The sequence below is a fragment of the Varanus komodoensis genome, unplaced genomic scaffold (assembly GCF_004798865.1).
Source record: "Varanus komodoensis strain SLA01 unplaced genomic scaffold, ASM479886v1 scaffold3, whole genome shotgun sequence".
In the NCBI taxonomy this organism is placed as follows: Eukaryota; Metazoa; Chordata; class Lepidosauria; order Squamata; family Varanidae; genus Varanus; species Varanus komodoensis.
In genome coordinates this window covers 26,640,015-26,660,684 of record NW_025335761.1, presented here as the reverse complement: position 1 = coordinate 26,660,684, position 20,670 = coordinate 26,640,015, and the positions used below count along the sequence as shown (strand labels likewise).

The window sequence follows — 20,670 nt, the reverse complement described above, 5'->3', positions numbered from 1 at the left end:
GGGAATTTGTTGAAGGGTAGACATATAAATCCCTAAAGAGATACAAATATGAATTGTGTTCAGATCTTTCATTAATGCAGACACCTACTTTTTCTACAGATAGGAGACCTTGGATATAACTTTCAAAGGATGTAATCCTGTGCAGAATTAGTATTAACAATATTTATATATCCGTTGTCATTGAAGAAATTCTAAAGCAGTCTTCAACTGAACATATAAAATAAACAAAAGTATTACATCAGAGTTTGTTCCAAAGACAGCTCACAGCTGGGAAAATCCAAAGTAAACATTTTAGTAAATGCCTAAAACTTGCTGTATTGTGGAGTTCTTAGCAGAACTACTGAACATATCAGAATCAGAAAGAGTTACTAAGTATCAATAAGCTGAAAACTGGTGGTTTTGAGGAGATATGCATTTTTGCTACTGTCTTCCTGGGTTGTTACACGGACGATTCTAAGGGGAAATATTTTGTATGGAGCTTTACTTTTTTTATATCCATGCAAAGCATACTGTGTTATAAAATGAAGCCTGCCAAACAGAAGAAAATGCTAAATCAGACCTCGCCTTAAGTCATATCTACCTTCCCCATTTTAGGATTAAGTGTTAAGTTTCTGATTTCAACAGATCATATAATCTTATCTGTTTCAGGTCTCATTTTTGTAACACATTTGCCTACTACAGTTTTTTAATGTTTGGAATGTATTATGATTTGCTGTCTCTGATGTGTCTTGTTCATGTATGCATTCCTTGTGAGTACAGTGCATCCTATAAATACTTTAAATAAACCAATGGAAACCTTGCACAAAATTAATACCTGGATTTGCCAGAAAATGCAGTTTGGGGAGGCTGTCATTTTCTAGACTGTAGGAAGATGGACAGAAGTTCCTACAGGAATGGAACATACAGTAACTGGATATGTCATTTGCCCTTCCCCTATATGGTTACAACAGATGCTCCTGATCATGTAAGTACACAATTTATTCAGGAACTCTAACTGCCACAGCTTCTTCAGCTGTGGAAACATGTTTAATACTGCTGGCCGGAGCAGGGAGGGTTGGAACCACTTTTTTAGGCCCGAAGTACACTTTAAGCCTAATGTTAAGCATGACATTTAGGGCACACCACTAAAGTGTATCAGACATTGCATAGGGTCCTTGCTGAGTGCTCATTAGTCCAGCCTTCCCCAACCTGGAGTCCTCCAGGTGTTTGGGGCTTCAGCTCCCACCTGTCCTGGCTGGGGCAGCTAACAACCAGGAATGTAGGGAATTGCAGTCTGAAACATCTGGAGGACACAAGGCCAGGGAAAGATCCAAAGGCTAAAGATCGCTAGCAGCATCACTGTTGAGATACTGCTGCTGTGCAATGCCACCTTATACACGGCCTTACCCGACCTCGAGTGCTGCAGATGAATTGGACTGCAGCTCCAAGCCAACCCATGGGTCCTAGAGACCAAAAGATCCTGGGGGCACCACCTTGGGGAAAACCAGTGGACTGGACCTGTTCTTCCCCCACACAGCAGGACTTGTTCAGAGGAACAAGGCCTGCCATGCCAGCAGGGTATATTTGGGCTGGGCTATATGGTACAAAACTGACTTTTCATCGAATCCCTTATTTCGGATTTTGCTCTTAAACTCTACTGCTTCCTCCATTCTGTGCCTCCCTTTCCATTGCACCTGTAAGCTTTTTCTTTCCTTTCCCAATCAAGCTCTTTTCTTGCATTCAGGGGAATAAAAAAGTTTCCGGAGAGAGAGGCCACCAGCAACAGAAACTCCTTCTCTACCTGCGCGCGTTCGTCACCTGGCGGACACCACACTACTTCTTGCAGGTTTCTTCTCCACGATAGCCCCAAAGCCTGGACTTGAGCTCTTCACCTGATCACATGGGGTGGCAGGGAGGGCGGGCTGAGCGAGGGAGGCTCGGCGGCGCCTCTCGCCATTGGCTCCGGCGGGCACGTGGCGCTGCTCTCCCGCCTCTGGCTCACAGCTGGCTGGCCCCGCCGCGCCTCCTGCTGCTGCTGCTGCTGGTGGTGGCGAAGGCAGAGTAAGTCCGAGCCGCTCCAGCGAAGCGCCTCTGAAGCGGAGCCCGGCGGGGCAGCCGCCGCACAGTTTTCGCGTCCTTTTCCGGGAGCTGCTGCTGCTGCTGCTGTTGCGCGCCAGGGGGCTTCACCACCGGCTCCGTCGCCCCGCTTGCTGGAGGAGCAGCTGGGAGCCGGAGCGCGGGGCACTCCAGCCCTGCAGCCGAGCGAGCGGGAGCGCGGGAGGGGAAGGATCCCGGATCTGGCCTCTAGGAGAAGGTAGGTCCTTTGGGAGGAGGCAGCGCCGTCGTCCTGCCCAGCGGAGCGCCCGCCGTCCTGGCGGCGCGCGCCTTGCGCTGCCACGCTCCGAACTTGGGGACGCTCCAGGCGAGCCGGTGGTGCCGCTGCGAAGTCGCCGGCCGCGGGCGGGATCGGGGCCGGGGCAGCGCCAGGCAGAGTCGAAGCGTTCCTTCTTCGCTCCTTTTCCTGGAGGGCGGCGAGCTCCCGCGCGCGGGTGCCCCGACGGAGCCGGGAGGGGTCGCTCCGCGCCCGGGGCTCGGCGGAGCCTGCCCGGGGAAGGGAGGCGCGTGCCTGTCGAGCCGTGTGGGAGAAAGAGTCGGACTTACTTGGGATGGGCCGCTCGGGTGCTTTCGGCGGGTCACACGCGGGCGTGATCCGCGCCCCGGACGGGGTCGAGTCAGATGCGAAGCCAGCCTGCCGCTTATCCGGCTTTTCCAGTTGAGTGCATGGTTGTGCGCCCTGCTGTCCGGCGGGGAGGGGAGCACCCCGGGATGGCCGGAGTCTCGGAGCAGCCTTCAGTTGGAACTCAGCCGGGAGCCGGGCGCTGGGGAGTTCTCGGCACGGAGCCGCCTCCATTTTCCTCGGGACAAAGTTGGGGAGGCTGCCCCGCAAAGACTGCAAGCTGCTGGAGCCCGGCCAGGGTGTTTATTCGTGGCCCCGGGGTGTGCCGTTGGGAGCCCGAGGTGCTTCGGCTTCGCGAAACGGAGACGATTTAACCTTTCCGTAGTCCTTATTTGGGCAGGACGGCACTGAATTTAGGGATCGAAGTCGACGCTCGCTTTTCTCCGCCCTCGGGGAGAGCCAGCCGTATTTCCATTCCTGCCTTCTCCGTGCGTTTTTCTTTTCGTTTCCTCCGCCGCCGCGCCTTGCACAGTTTTGGCATGCAGTATTAGTAAAGATGCTGGACGTGCGCAGCTGAGGAGCCGAACTGGTGGGAACTTGCCCGAGAATTTTTATGCGGGTTAGAAACGGATGCTTCTGCACCCGCCCACCCGCTCTTCACTGTTGCCCTCCCTGAAGTCAAGCAAGAGATCCCAAGCCACACGAATGCTGCGGAAAGCAGTGGTAGTTTGTAAGCCGTCCTGAGATGCTGTGCATAGGGGACGGCATATAAAAGTTTTAAATAAATACATACATACATACATACATACATACATACATAAATAGTTGCTCCCGTGTAGCACTTTGAGTGTGCACACAGCAATCAGGATCCTAGTCCTGTGTATCGGATGTTCCCGACTTGCTTCCTAAAAGCTCTGCTTAGCTCTAATTAGGCTATATTTTCAGATTCCAATGTGTTACTGCACTTAATTTTTCTTTGTGCATGATTTAACTCATGTTTTGTCTCAGTTTTAAGTCCCATATCAAGAACAGTCCTTTGGGCCTAGACATTTGCTCCTTTGTGTTTTAGATTTCAAGCAAGCAACACACCTTTAAAGAATCATATTAACATATGCAAGCCCTCATTTGCATCTTTCTGTTATGCAAAAACAGCATTTATTTTGAGGCCCAAGTGGGGGTTCCCTCATGGTGGCATTGCTGGAAGAGCCACAAAATTGATACTTCCCAAAAAAACCACAAATGTTTACAACTGTTAGGATTCCTAGTTGATGTGACCAGAACAATGCTGGCACATCTTCAGACATATTTTTCTGCTTCATGCTAATGAGTAGGCCTCCTGTTGGAAATACTGTCAGACTGTTGTACATAATCCTAACTTTCTTCATCAAGACGTGGTGAGAAACCTTGGTGAGAAACCTTGGAAACATCTTTCTTCTAATGACAACCGTATAAATACATGTTGAAGAGTCAAAATAGATGTAGTAACTAAACGAGCAAAGTAGAACTCCATTTAGAACTCTTCAGAGTTGCATTTGATGGTTGTCACCTTGCTGAGGAACGAAAGCATCAGCAGGCAGAAAGGGCTGGGAGGCTCTCTGAAGCAAAGTTTATCTGGCAGCCCCTGTATTTCTGCCACATTTTCTCCAGAGGAATTATCCAAAGCTGGTTGGAGAAGAGGGAGGGAACCACTGAAAATTGCCGCCTCCTCCTTGTACTGGTGGCTGGTCAGCAAGGTCATTTCCATTCTCTGTTCTGTTTTCCTATCATATTTGCTGCTTGGAAGTACCACACGTCTTGTCTCCCCTTTTCTGTTTTGTGACCTAATCCCTTCTAAGTTAGCAACTCAGCTGTGAGACTTTTCTGTAAAAAAAGAAAAAGCAGATTTTCTGCTATTTGGTGTGCTTCATCAACTGCCTGAGGAGAAGTGGTATGAGTTTGAAGAAGGTGGAAGTTGTCTGTGGGAGTTCAAAGCAGGCCCACTAAAAGCTCAGGAAGAGGCCTCTTTCCAATAAACTGTGTTGTTGACACAATTGGATTTTAGCCTAAACTTGAGTGAACACTTTGGCAGGAAAACATTTATAATCATCTGCCTGCCCCTCTCAGCACATGTGGATTTAAATACAAAAGAGAAACTGCAGCGAATTATTTGGTTGATAGTCCTTCACTTTTTTTCTTTCTTTTCTATAACAGCATTGCATAGTAATTTTGATACGAGAGCCTACTAAGGAACAGTGCTTAATTATGAAAACTTTATGGGTTGTATCCAATTTTGGCCTTATGCAGAGGGAGTAGCTTTCTTCAGGATAATGGGAAAGAAGTCCGTCCCCTCTCCTGCTGCAACCCCCAGGACCCTGAAATCTTTGGTGGACCTTTAAACTGGATTGCATGATGAGGAGTAAGAAGTTGGAGAGGAGGGAAAAGGCCCTTCATGGAAAAGGAAGTCCATTCATATGGCATTAGATCTCACCTTATTCTATCTTTTATGAGAGATATTTTATTTTTAATTAGTTGTAGGAGATCATATTAAGGCAGGTTGGGTTTTGGCTTCTCAGATCTTCATGGAATGAATGTGCACATCTACAGAGGACAACAGACACCACTGGGACTGAGATGTATTTTAAAGTGTGGCTTTCCATAATCCTGCATTTTTTCTTATACTTACCCCCTCAGTGTTTTTGATCAGTGTGTTTACTCCAAACTTGTGGGTGTGTTAATAGTTTGAAAGCTCATTTACATAATAGTTACTGAAACACAGGAAAAGTTGCATCATGGCCCTTACCTGAAGCATTGCTTCTCCTTTCACCTTCTTGCCCCCAAGCCTGCTTCACCTCAATTAACCAAAGCTTTGTTGAAAAATGTATCCATTCCTGCCTTTATAGAGTGGCTAAACATCCTGTCTGGGTTTGATTTCCAATTTTATTTATAGTTGAAACAATCAACCTACCAAAATAAGTACAAGTTTGCTGTGAGCCTGCTGCCATGTTGCTTAGATATTGCTGTATATAAATACATCTCTGAGTCTAGCTGAACATACTGGTAAATAAGATTATATGAAAGTGGTATCTGCTTTGTGTTTCAGGCATTTGCTGCACGTTGATGAGAAGCAACCTGTATATAGGTTGATATTTTCTTTTTGGGTGGTATTTCACAAAGCAGTTGAGTTGTGTTTTGAAGGTAGTTCCTCATGAGGTCCATCAGTCCTGAAATGTACCAGTTTGGAGGTCAGCCTTACAAAAGGAAATGATGCCCAGATAATGCTGTCCTCTTACTTTGGACATGGTGAGCTCCATGCCGCAGCCATGCATCTTATGATAGTGTAGGAATGAAGCCACTGAAGGTCAAACCATTGACCTGTAGGGATGAAATGAATGGCCACAAGCATTACATGCATCAGAAAGTTCTGCAGCCAACCAGGTTCCATAGTTCAGTAAGAATAATAACTTGGGGGAACTGGAATGGGGAGAGATGAAAGGGACTAAATCTTTTGAATAGGGCAAGGGTGCTGAGCTTTGGACTGACGGAGTCTATTCCTGGGTCTTAGCTGTCTGGTTCTGTATTTTAATTTCCCTGTCATGGTAGCTGTTGAGACTTGGGGATGGTGAAAAGGAAGGTGCTGTCAATCTGTAGGGCCACATTCCCCAGTCCTAATTTGAATTCTTTACTGGGGATACTTCGAAGCTTGTTCCCAGATACTTTTAGCCTCATCATTCCTTGCTTCTTGAGGACCATAAACATGCTAATCCCTCATTTGTCTGTCTCCTTTTTCTTTCAGCACATTAATATATTTGCACATATACCCTGAATGGGAAGAAATTTGTGAACAACTCAGTTTGCTGCTATGTTGATCAGGCAAATGGATTCTTTCACCTCCTACCACTCCACCCCCCAAAAAAGAGAGAATTGGAAATGTTTCAAATGAAATTTGCATCAGAAAATACTTGGATAACCTAGAATGGGCAACTCATTTATTTATTTGATTTGTATACCACCTTTCAGGGACTGCAGGTGGTGCAGTGGTTTAAACCGCTGTGCTGCTGGACTGGTAGATCGAAAGGTCGCTGGTTCGAATCTGCACAACGGGGTGAGCTCCCATTGTTCCGTCCCAGCTCCTGCCAACCTTGCAGTTCAAAAGCATGCACATGCAAGTAGATAAAAAGGTACCACTTTGGTGGGCAGGTAACAACGTTCTGTGCACTTCGGTGTTTAGTCATGCCGGCCACATGACCACGGAGACTGTCTGCGGACAAACGCTGGCTCCCTCGGCTAGGAAACGGAGATGAGCACCACCCCCTAGAGTCAGGCATGACTGGACTTAATGTCAAGGGGAAACCTTTACCTTTACCTACCACCTTTCAGTCAAAATGGATTAAAACAATAAAACAATACATTAAAGTCCAGCATATTAAAGTACAATAAAAATAACAGCTCCCATCACCCCACCCCACTGCCTATGCTGGCTGGAAGTGTTGGACTGCAATATTTGGAGGCCATAATTTGCCCATCACTGCTTAAGACAATTAATTTGGCATATTTATTTTATTTACATTTTTTAAAAATGTATTTGTACCAATACACTAAAAGGATTTGACCTGAAATATTTGAGGAAAAAAATAAAGCACACTTAGACAGTCTTATGGCTAGTAGATGCTGGCTGGCCATAGGGAAATTTAGAGTCCCAGCTCTGACCTTCACTTAGAGCATCACCAAGATTATTTGGAAACTTTCAGTTTCATCATCACTATTAATCTATTTCCTCGGAATCCTACATATATTTAAGTGACATATAAGGTACAAAAGGTGCAGTCACTTGAAGAGAAATAATTTCAACTTTGAAACTGCCACATTTTCCTAATACTGTATTTGCAACTGGAATGCATTCAGTTTACCACTGATCTGTGGGAGGCAGGGTAAGGTGTGTGGAGTGAGCTGATGGTACTGGGATGCCTCAGGAGGGACTGCTTTTAGTGGCTGGGCCTGAGGTTGTTCATCCCAGCCTTAACAGGCATCCTCCTATGTGGAGCTCCAGCAGTCCTGGATTTGTCTTTGCAAGTCTCTGGGAGAACTGTTTGAACCCCTAACCCTGTGCCATGAGGGGAGAGTGCTTTTTAACTTGTAGCATGCTAATCTCCTCAGCAGGATGCTAAAAACTGTAAGGAACTAAGCACAATTCCTGTTGGGATGCTCTGTTTTCCTAGGACATTCTATAAGTGTCTAAAACCACTAGAATGGGTGGTCTTGTTTCATTTCCAAATGATGATGCTTGAGACCATCCGTTATGATATTTGTGGTAGAGTTACATTGACATTGTGTCTACTGAAACTTGGTGTGGCACTTTGCCAATGAAATCCTTTATCCCTTTTGATTTTTGCCTCTTTATATACTCATGATACATACCGTGAAATGTGCAGTTCCTTAGCTTTTGCAATTTATTGTAGGGTTCACACAGCTACTAAGTGTGTCATATATTCAAAATAATTCTAAAATCCAGGGTCATCCCATGAAGCTGGTTGATGAGGGATTTAGGACAGACAAAAGGTGTGTTCCAGCCCAGTTCTTATATTCTTATATGAATTAGCAGTCTTTTACTGACAAAACTAGAATATCATGGAAAGGTTCAACAGGATAAAATACAAACTGATTCTTAAATCTTGGTTTGTTCCATGTATCGTGTTGCATATTCAAAATACAATTCTGAGAAATCTTTGCAGCTTGGTGTCCAAATCAGTTTTAATAGCCTAAATAATATTCAACTTTTACTCAAACTGCAACAGCCCCCAGAGGAGGACTTTTATGTACCCAGGAGAAGGTTGTAAAATTCCAGGGAGACATCATTCAAAACAGTATCAATTTGACACCTGCCTTTTCCCCACTGGGCTTTAAATTCTTTACAATTCATACAGTTTAGTTACACATTTCAAAAGTTATTTATCAATTACTCTGTAACTGCATTCTTAAATCTATGCAGTGTAAATTTTCCTTTGGAACTTGGATGAAGGATAGACTAAACATGGCCATATAAACTGACCTTTACATGAGACGGACTGTATGAAGAAAATGAGTGGACGGTGTGTGCGTGTGTAAGGCTGACTAGCATGTTGCTTATGACCAATAAGGCATCTGCCCAGTTGATCATCCGTTGTCAAGAAGCAAAGCACGGGTGATGTCATCCATAGAACTCCCACAGCTGTAATGTGCTCATCCAGGTTTAGATGATATGTTATAAGCTCTACCTCATGTCAGTTATTAGGGAGCAAAGGTATGAAAACAGTGTGTGTTGGTGGGTGGGTGGCTGGCTGGCTGGCTATCACACTGCCAGCTCAGGTGTCAAGGCATTTTTCTGCTGTGCCTCTAGGCAATTAAGGACTCTTTCCTTTTCTGGTCCTGAACACAAATGAGCCATATGTCAAAGAAGAACGTTACAACTACCAGAGAAAATGGAATGTGACCCTGGAAGATAGCCTTTGTCATTTCATACTGATTGTGTGTCTGTGTGTGTTGTTGGGAAGGGAGTTGGAAAATGTTCTATTCTTTCGTAGAAGGTGAAGCTCCAACATTAATTTGAAAAGGCTGCGATAAATCCAGAAAACGTTTGCTGCCAAAATGTTCTCGGGAAATACACTTGTCTGGTTTTTGCATAGATTTGCAGAACATGGATTGGCTTTATAACAACCTATAAACAAATAGATATTTGATTTAATAAAATCAACAACTAGCACCTTGAAGGACCTTGAGACTAACAAACTTAAGTAGGCCTAAGCCTTCATGGTCACTGTCCATTTCATTAGATTTGATTTAGTAGTCTCCCTTCAGACCAAAATGAATGAATATATTTGGGAGTGAATAGATTCTTAAGTGTTCTCTATCTGGACTGATAGACTGTTCTAAGTACCATAAATAAAAACAGATTTTTCTTTTCATTTTGCCACTGCCAATTGTGGTGCTGTTGTTTATTTATTCATTTTCTTGCCACCCAGTAACCAAAGTGCTCTGCTGTACCTCTCACTTGAGGGATCCATCATTTTATTGAAAAATCTTACCAGAGTTTAAAAAGGCTTAAAATGAATTTTGCATGCATTTTGTTCAAATCATTTTTTCCTCAAAGAATTGAATATGCTCAACTTTGTTAGGTGCTGTTGGGTTTTTTTTAACACAGCTTGATCCACCATTACAGATTTGATTGTTTTTGTGGACTTCTTGCCATTGATTTTCACTGGGAAACAGCAAACATTATGAAGCTTTTACAACTGTTGCTGATTGCTTGGTGCCTAGGGCTGGTGCTTGTATTGGGAAACTAGCTGAAAGCTTTTTCCTCTAAATCAGCCTTCCCCAACTTGGTGGCCTTCAGAGGCATTTGGACAGCAACTCCCAGCCTGGGAGCCATTGACTGGGCATTTTGGGTGTTGCAGTCCAAATGTGTCTGGGAGGCACAAGGTTGGGGAAGCCTGCCCTAAATCAAGGGTTGCTAAAAGCTACATCTAGAACTAACACAGTTCTGGGATTGCTGAAAAGTTATGGATGTGTGAATACAGAAGTAATAAAATAGTGGAACTGGCCAGATGGACTAACCTATGTTCTCGTTGAACGTACTTATTGAAAAATAAGTGGTTTTGTAACCTTTAAGCACAATCCATCTGTCCACAAAACTGGTTCCATCCAAGAATATCCTTCAAGTTAAAATTATTGTGCAAACTTACCAGTGAGAAAACTCTTCAAACTCAGTAGGATTATTATCCAAGTAAACATACATAGGATTAAGCTATAGTTTGTGATGTGCTATCACCATTCAAACTTTACCTGTTTATTTCCTACAAACAGCCCAAATGGTTAGCTCGAGACTTTTAGTGCATTTTTGTGTCTTTACTGCTTTGTTTTCAAATGCAATGCAGCTAAGGATATCTTAGCAGGAGAAGGGGCTGCTGGCCATTTGTTCACTCAGAATTTCCCTTTCCTCCCTTGCTGTGGTGGGAACTTCATAACATTTTCCTTTCAGGTAGGAAAGCAGGGAAGAAGGAAATAATGAGCAGACAAATAGCTGGAAGGATTAATTATTCCCTCATCCTTGAAGCCATTCATGTGTGTATTGTACTTTTAAAAAAACAACCCATTCAGAATTATGGGGAGAAAGTGGAATTTTGTGTAAGGTGTAATTTATCCATTAGAGACAAACTGTGGAGATAAACAAATCCTACTCTGTAGGAGTCAATACCGTTGGAAAGTCTGTTGTGTGGTAACACAGTATGTATTATTAGATGGAAGAAACTCAATCAACTTAATTAGTGCTTTTATGCACATTGTCAGATAAAGTTATCTAATGCTATTTTAACTACAAGCAGCTCCAAAAGCTGGGTGTGTGAGTGTCAGTAAATGAAGACATGAGATACAGGGGCTGTTCACACACAACACATATGGTTACTGTGCAATTGCCTTTCTTAACTTGTGTCTTGTGTTCACACATTCAAAATGTATTCACACATGTGCACATTCACACTGCTCATGAGTAATCTCTGTGCACCTCCATCTTCCTTCCAAATGGTGGCACATATCCCATCAGCTCCTGTGGATGGCAGCCAATCCCAGAACACACTGCTTCTGCCTGTGTCGTTTGCCTCTCCCCCATTGGATCGCCCACTCCCCTGGGCAGTTTCTGCATAGGCTACCAATCTTTTTCCCTCCTCCTATGCTACAGACACCCTGTCAACTCACTAGAGTAGCAGAGCAGTGGCTCCAGGGAGGCCCTGTCTACCTCTTAGCATAGAATGATGGTTCTGCAGCTGCAGCAGACCAGGTCGGTGCATCATGTACAGCTGTCCCTGTAGGTGCTCCCTGTCCTTCCTGGCATGTACTCCCTGATGCCTGCCTGTCCTGCCACCACCATGTCTGCCACCTGGCCAGTTGTCCACCTACCTGCTGCTGCCAGCCTACTCACCCCCAGGTCAATCACCCACCTGCCCACCTCTTGGCCAGGTTGCCTCCTCACTCACTGCCTGGCTGACCACCAAGATGTCCAGCTTGTCTTGCGAGTACCTGTCCTTTGCATAAGCTCTTGCGTGCTGCCCATGCCCTGCATGAGTGGCAGGGACACGAGGTCAGCATGCAAAAGTTTGCATGATGGTTGGGCGCTAACGATAATGGGTGCTGCCTTGTGAACTGGGCATCTTGGCAGTCGGCTCAGTAGTACAAGATGCTGGCAACCTCTTCAAGTGGTGATCAGCCAGGCAGCAAGTAGTCAAGCAGTCAGCCAGGTGGGGAATAAGATGGGTGACTGACCATGTGACAGACATGGTGGTAGAGGGGCAGGCGGCCATGGGGGAATACTCTCCAAGCGGAAGTATAGGGAGGTGGAGGCAACCAGTCGGAACCCTCCCTCTGGCAACTCAGCCTTGCAGCGTTAACAGAGCAGTGGAAAAAGGTGGCTGGAGGGACCACAGCTGCTCTTGTCGCCAAACTCATCGGCCAAAATGGGGAAACCTTACAACAACCCATTGGTTCTCTGTGGTGATTCATGGAAACCAAACATGCCACATTTCACCATGTTTCTGGTATTCACACAGTCTTGCCATGGCTTGTTGTAATGTGTGAATACAGCCATAGTTATTTGCTCCTACTTTGGAGAGATCACATACTGTCTGTTGTAGAGACAAAGAGGAAGAAGAAGGGAGGGAGCAGAGAAAGGAACCGACACAGGACAGCAAAGGGTGCGAATAAGACAGAAAGCTATCAATGCAAAGTCTGGAAGCATGCAGAATTGTTCCTGTTATACAAGAAACACTGTAAAGTCAAGAGGAAGGTGAATAAATTGCTGCCTTGGTCAACTTTGAAATATTATTTTGGGAGGAGAGGCAGTAAGATCCTGATGTGGTTTCTGACTTTTTTGTGGATGGAGACAGAATTGTAGCCAAAGTGGTTTCTGGTAATTATGTCTTTGCAGTCAAAGCTTGACAGGTGATGTAATTAATAAAAGCCACCCACATCCTTGCCTTTGCTGGTATTGAACACGTGATATAGTAGTATGTGGCTGTATTTAAGGATTGGTTGCTGAATAATTAACTGGATTAAGGTCAGATTCTCCTGTGTTGATAATTACAGAACTTGGTGATATTTTAGTTTCTCTTCAAATTTGAATACTGAAATTCTCCTTAGTGGTGCTGTCATAAAGAGATATTAGAAACATGGAGATGAGAAACACATCAAATATATAGACTTGCCATATAGTGCAGTTTACTGGCAGTCCCCAGGTTATGAACAAGTTCTGTTCCTGAGAAAATGGAAAGTCATCTTTAAGTTGAATCTGTATGTAAGTTGGATCACATATAATTGGTCCTCCACATTTGCTAGGGGAGCAGGACCCCCATGAAAGTGTAAAAACCACAAATATCTCTAAGCCACCCATACTTCAGCTCACCAAGGCCATGTTGGAGAGTTTTTCCTCCTGGATGGGCAGGGTAGGAAGGCTCCTTTCTACCCTTCTGTTTCCTCTCTCTCTATGATGATGACACTTTTCCACAGTATTTAAAAAAAATTACAAGCTTTATGGCAGTTGGTTTGTAAGTACAGGTTGTTTGTAGCTCAGGCATTCATAACTTAGGGCTGCCTGTACTTTTGAAGATGTGTAGTGGCCATCCTCAGCTGAAGCAGTAAGTCACTCCTTTGGAGACCTATGGCTTGTTGTGAACAAGCTAAGTGCTCCTTTAGCTGCATGACTGGCTAAACAAAGCAATTCTTTAAACCTGTTATCCAAACCCAAGGCCCTTGCTTATTTTTCCTAAGCAAATCAGGAACTGTAAATCTAGAACAATCCCCGTTTTGTGATTCCGGCTTGTAAAAAACACAATAAGACATGCAGAATAAACCATTTCTGGTAAGTTCCTGGTGGCATAAGGTGTAGATACAATCGAGATATGCTAAAGACTAGAAAAGGTGGGGCTTTTATAAAGATTTAACAGTGTTTGATCAGGTGATGCTTAAATCAGATGAGAAATGATTACAAGACTATATAATTTCTTACTCGCTAGGAGAATGGAAGATGAACAGGTTAAGGAAACTATGATAACATGGGCACAAAACTTTGGATATAATATTGAATTAGGAAAATGGCAAAAGCTGTGGGAGAGAAATACTAAGGTAACATGAGCAACTTCGTATAAAGAAAACCTGTATAAAATGTTTTATAGATGGGATCTGTCGCCAAATAGATTAGCTAAGATGTTTCCAAATATGTCAAATGGATGTTGGAAATGTAAACATAAATTGGGTACTTTCTATCTTATGTGGTGGACTTGTGATTATGTGAAAAAGTATTGGATTAAGATACGTAAATGGCTTGAGGAAATGTTACAAAAATCTTTAGCTTTTAAACCTGAAGTTTTTTTATTAGGCATTATACCCGTTGATACTAGTAAACAAGAAATGTACTTGATTTTACATGTAATTACTGCAGCGAGGATTGTATTTGCTCAACACTGGAAAAGTGAAGAACCATCCACCGAACTGATCCTAAAAAAGATCTTGGACTGTGCAGAAATGGATAGATTAACTTTGTCATTGAAGGAGAAAGAAGATACTGATTTCTATCAAACTTGGGATTCTTTTTATTATTGACTAGAGAAACGGGACTTTGTATAGATTTAAATATGTTTTTAAGTTATCATAAATAGAAAAAAATGTGGGGGATGACCCAGCAGGTCCGATGTTTCTGATGATTGATGTTATTTTTAGTTTTTCTTTGTTTTAGGGTTATTTTGAATAAAACTTATTATAAAAAAAGAATAAACCATTTCTAGTAAGTCCTGTTGGCGAGAGGAGCTAAGAAAGTGTATACACCAGTACACAGTTCTTTCATAATAAGCCAAGGTCTTTCAGAATCCCAGTGTTTTGCTTCTGCAATTACCATGCTGTGTTTTGTAGAAAAAGGTTGTTGAATTCTTTATAGACTCTACAGCCAGTGCTTGTTCAGACAGTAAGAACTGTAGAAATCTAGCTTCTCCAGCAAGAGATGGCTGAGGAATTCACTGGATCCTTTCAGGAGAGGGGTACATGTTGTTTCATCTGCCTTTTATGACATGGTTTAACTTAAAATGGTGTATAGTTCAGATTGGATAGAAAGAAGTACTGGCAACCTGATTCTGTTCACTTCTGTGAGTATTTGGAGAGGATTCTGCTATGTGCATTCCTATCCTTATATAACTTTTCAGAAAATTAAGCAGTTATGAGAATGTACAGAAAGTACATCTGTGTAGAAATTAGTGTGCAACCTATGAATTATACCCAATATTAGGCCTACTTAAAGTAGGCACAGAAATTAATAGGACTTAAGTTAGGTTATTATTAATTCAACCTATTATGTAGGATATCACACTGGCATTTTTACAGGTATTGGATGCATTGATTTGGAACAACAGATCATGGTTCTTGGTACAAAAGTAGAACCACAACTCTTATGTGCCGCTCCTTTTCTGAAAATTTTAAACTTACTTAAATGTTCTGTTTCCTTTTGCACCTGGATGCTGCAAGTTATGGATTGAACAAACCATACTTTGCCCTTTAAATCCAGGAAGAAACCATGATGTTACGTTCTGGCTTAAGGGAAAACTACACTGTTGCTGTGTTCCACAGAAGAAGTTTAGCAATAGTGGCAGGAGGCAGTATATGGACAAAATATCTGTTAGCATTGTTTGACCTTGTGACAGTGCAGCCATCATGTACATGGATGTATGAGCATCAAACATCTTGCTGTATGCTTGGGTTTCACAGAAATTCCCATACTGAGGATGCCACAGTATACCTATACTGTAAGTGCTTCTGTTGTCTTTGAAGCAGCCTGAGCGATTGGCCACCAGAATAACTCACTGGAGAAGACAGTCATGCTAGGAAAAGTCGAAGGCAGAAGAAGAAAAGGAGGACCAAATAAGGGATGGATTGACTCCATAAAGGAGGTCATAGTCATTCAGTGTAGACAGTTAAGCAAGGATCTCATGGATAGGCCATTTTGAGGGACTTTCATTCATAGGGTGCCTTAAGTTTGAGACAATTTGACACCACATAACTGAACAAATGCACTTTTATCTTTTTTATAAGTTATGTACACATGCTTGTGTGAATTGTCATATGCCCAGGAATGGGGACAAGGAAAGAAATGCTACACATGGGAAATGTACTTTTTCACTTCCAAAGGCTTTTACATCCAGATGTAACCCAGTATGTTGTTATGAGTGTTTGTGACAGCTAATTGAAAGATGTGCCATAAGATAGCTGTGGTCATTTCCTGCTGTGCGCTACTAGGAGATACAGTTTGTGTAGCCTCAGGGAATTTGCCTTCTGTGACAGCAAAAAAATCAACATTTTTCCTGTGGTAGTAGGGGGAAAAAAAGACCACAAAGGACATTCTAGAGGCAAACAGTGATTAGGATTTACAAGTTTTGTGCTGCTAATGATAATTCCCCTGGAGCTGTTTTGAATGTTAGTGAAATGGTGTTCCTAGAGAGGATCAACTGAAGCCTTTCCTCTCAAGCCATTTCCCCTGAGATGACATGTGGTCACATGTGTTGGGTACTACCATTTATTAGTTATCAAGGGCACACTATATAGGCTGTATAGGTTGAAAACTAGAGATCATCTTGTGAAGAAACCAATATGTATCTGTGTCATGTATCTGTGAGAAGGCCAGTCCTTGAAATACCTTGTTTTCTTCTGGAATCTGGTAACCTCTTCCTTGAGTCATTCTTTCTCAGGGACTCTTCTGTTCTCTTTTCTAGCTGTTATGAGCCACCTTTTAGAGCACTTCTGCTGTGCTGGTGTTTAATTCCTGTTAATATGCCAGGAAACAGGTACTGGAAATCTGTAGGCTGATAAGAACCTTGGTACGTATGTTTGGTAATGGCCCATACAGCCTGGACATTTTGTGCCGGGTGAACTTCACTTAACATGCTCATGGGAAATAATATAATTGATTTGAAAAAAATATGTGTTTTTTTAAAAACGTGTTTGTAGATATGAGACTGAGTGTCTTCACTTTTTAAGTAATTTAACTGCAAAGCAATGGATGCTTCTCCAAAGCTAGCTTTTATTCCTTTTCTGCTTTGGCCTCAGGGATTCTGTAATTTCATCATTTAGTTTTCAGAGCAGCTAATTCATACCGAGTTTCACTTAAAAACTGGCAGAACTAGAAACCAATTGGATGCTTTCCCAATATGACATGGCTCTTATGCATATGATGTTTTGTGAAAAATGTTGATCATCCTTCAACCTTTTCTCTTTCTAATTTTTTTTTAGAAATTCAGATATTTAATTCTCTTTGTATCAGTACTTGTGTCGTGTGCATACATTCATAAGTTGGAAATTAAATGCATTACATTTACTCCCACTGATTACTGCAGTTACTAAACTAATTCCATATTTTACTGCAGCTTTTCTTCTAGATACTTTAGGCAGCAGTCTCCCAGGAGAATACACTGGTGGATCCTATGTTTATATTTGTTTTCCAGATCAATCTCTACTGGCAACTGATTTTCTAAAAACACATTTTTTAGCTTCGCATTAGTCATTGCTTTTGTACATTGTCATGATTCACCCTATGTGCTCTTTTCCATTGCAAACTGTTGCTTTTCTGAACTTGAGATAAGATTTTTATTGAAGCAATCATCTGTTTTAGAAAATATTGCATGTTTTCAATCAGATGAACCTTTGGTAGTCCTTCAGTGCTCAGAAATAAAATCTGGCTAATAGGTTCAGCCTGGTAGTAGTAGCATGTATTGAGCAACAAGCACATGTGAATGCACATTCATTCCTTCATCACTTCCCATTAGTCTCTGTCTACTTATCCACTGTTTCCTGCTGCTGATATGCTGAGCGGGTCACCTGCATATGTCTTGCGAAACAGATGAATGCATTTTACCTACATGGAGTCACATTGCTTACCTCATCACTGTATGATGTAAGAAAAATGGGTTTGTGCCGCAAATGAGGTGCCAGTATGACTAAGAGTACTGTAAACAAGACACATGGCACGCTGGCTGAATCAGAAAGATGTAGGTCACTGGGATAAACTGTCTCTCTTGTTTACAGCATAGAGATAGTAGCTGTGCTCCCCCCCCCCCACTTTGATGTTCCCTGGGAGGATCTACTATATGGGCTGTAAGAGAAAGATACCTCTTCCCTCTTTTGGAATATACATCTCACTCCCATTGTTAAAGCAAAGGGACAAAAGCAGTAGAGACTATCAGTTCCAGTGTCACCGAGAAGATGTGTCCACTGCAGGTTTCCATTTGACTTTTTAAGAAACTATTCATGAACCTGAACAAAAGGATTGTTCATCACCTTTACTTTGGAATAATGGGACACTTCAGCCTGCAGTGGATAGAAATGACACCGTATCACTTCCCACTCCATACTACTCCATATTTGGCTTCTTTACACTTCTAGAAATCAGATATTGGTTTTGTCTCAGCTTCATTCTCAGGGAGCTGAGAGGAAACGATGGGCAATTCCAGAGCTCTGAAGCTTTGGTAAAAGTTTTCACAGCAATACCACAGAAAGTACATCTCCATAACTTACTATATAACTGAGAATCTTTAACTCCCATAGGAGTAATCTCAAGTGTGTAAGATGGTGTTCACTGGATGTGGTAAATGATTGTTCTCTTTTCTGCTTACACTAATTTTTCAAAATTTGAATGTTCCTTAATGCATATTCCCAGACATCATTTCAGTAGGCTTACTATATTTCCAACAGCCTTTTCTTATTTGATGTACCATTTTTAGTTTTCTAGCCACAAATCTGTTTCAATAAAATACCACCAGCAGTGATATCAAAAGTCACTAAGAAGTCAATGAGTACCAACAGGATCACATTCCCCCATCTCTCTCCCAACCAAATCCTGTTAAGATGGCCAGAGTCATTTCACTGCACAGGCCTGAAGCCAGAATGAAATGGGTATAAAGAATCTGCTTTGTTCAAAAGCATCTAGAGTGGAATGGCAGAAACCCTTTCCAAGATGCTTCCCAAGAAAAACCTATTAGTGACTAGATGGTAGTTATTAAAATTTCCCAGGCCCAAAGAAGTTTTCCTAAGGAGTGGATACATACCCATCTCTTTCAAAGCAGCTGGGTGTCTCAGTGAAGTTCAGTGTAGGTACAAGTGAGTTTATCCTCAAAGTGCCTTACACACTTCTAAGACCTCTAAGAGTTCCACATGCCACCAAGATCTGTTTTAACAACTTACCCACCACCCTGAAAAGCTCTGCTTTACGACGACTCAAGGATGCAGTGTTGGTGGAGAAGTACCAGTTTTTCACCGCTGCTACTATGACAATGTGCCTCCACTTGAGCTCAGTCATATTCACTATAGGACTTGTGCTTCTGTGTTCTAGTCTTCATTTTACACACCAGGCAGAAACCAACCCACAATGGAGTGCTGCCGGTCACAGTGCTCTGACGCACATGACACAACGTTTGGAAATGTGTATTTGCCTCGTTCACACTTAAAACATGCCCATTGTATGGCTAAAAATGGATTGTATGATGTACCTGTGAATGGCTTGCTGTCTGTGTTTACAAAAGAAATAAGGAGGTGGAAGCATTGTGAATTTAATATATGGTATATATTTTATTCAGCATTTAAAGCACATATCTAAACAGTTTACGTGCTAAACACTGACGTGACGAGGTTGCTGTTGTAACCTTTCCCAAACTTTCTGTGGTTAAGCTTACATAATGGGCAACACACTTTGGTGTATTTCCTGTTGCATCTGGAGGGGTTTAAACCATGTATTACTGCAGAGTTTCCAAAATGGCGTTAATCCTGTTTCGTGAATAATGCTGCAAGAGTGGCACAATAACAACTCTGTCACACCTTCCTGTTTTTCCAAAAAACTGAAAGTAGCTTTCAGTTTTTCAAAGTTACTTTATTATATGCTTCCTACAACTTCAACCATTCTTTTTGCATTTTTTGCTGGGGAGGGGGGGAGAACTAATCCTTCTTTCCCAGCATAAAATTTAATCAATGTAAATATTCTTGTTAGGTTGCCCAATTAAAACTTAAAAGCATTTGAAGCACTGATTTTCTCAGACTTTTTAAATTATGCCAGCATCATTACAGTACTGTTATGGTATATTCAGGCCAGTCTGTTAATGAAAGGAAATATTGGTCAAAAGAAATGTTTTATAGGGAGTCAATCAGTGATGCAAAACACAGAGAACTTCATGGCAGCTTTTCAGAGGTATTGAAATCATGGCCATAAAGTCATGGTTTCAAAGTGAGACTCTGTAGGGCATGACTGAGAAAATACAGAGAGTTCAGTTTCTTTTTCAGGTTCCATGTGGACAGTCATTTCTAAATTAAAGTGTCAGGTTTTCTTTGATGGATGTGCAAATAGAAAATACCAAACAGCAGTATTCATTCCAGATTTCTATTGTTGCCATCATAGCAGAATAATGAAAATTTAAATAAAACCCCGAGTTCATTAGGATAGCACATAAGTTCTGTTTTACAGGGTCGTAGAGTCATACAGTGGTTTTGTACAGCACCTCATACAGTGCTTTTGGGCCCTGTAGCGCCATTGTGGGTATATGGGTAAAACACCACCACCACCCCCATTTCAGCCTTATAGATTGTGTCATGTTCCACCTGCTCTGCCATGGGGTACAGGTGGGGGTCTGCAGCAAGTAGAGCCAAACTGTGGACCCCATTTTTAATGACAATTTGCCCATGGGGGAATCTTGATATGGGACTGTGGAAGAGGAAGAGGAACTTGACAGGTTCTGTGACAATATTGGGGTTTTACTGTATGGTTAATTTTTTGATGTTGTGAGCCACCCTGAGGCTTATTGTGATGGGGCAGCATAGAAATGTTTTAAATAAATAAATAAATAGCTCTCCTCAGCTAAAGCAAGCAGCATATAGAGAGGACGAAGCTGCCAAAGTTATTTTCAAGAGCGGGGCATGCCTCTAGTGATTCAACAGACTTGTGATCATGCACACTTGTACAAGATTATCAGTAAAAACTTAGGACGCCATTTGGG

The 20,670-nt window shown here is 42.4% G+C and overlaps 1 protein-coding gene across 1 annotated transcript in view; it reads left to right on the top strand.

Moving 5' to 3' along the window:
* The first annotated feature begins 2,035 nt into the window (after window positions 1-2,035).
* STXBP6 (syntaxin binding protein 6) overlaps window positions 2,036-20,670 on the top strand; it is a 126,513-nt gene continuing 107,878 nt past the window's right edge. The window contains exon 1 of the mRNA XM_044436591.1: window positions 2,036-2,293. The gene's annotated coding sequence lies outside the window, so the exon portion shown is untranslated. The remainder of the gene's footprint in view (window positions 2,294-20,670) is intronic.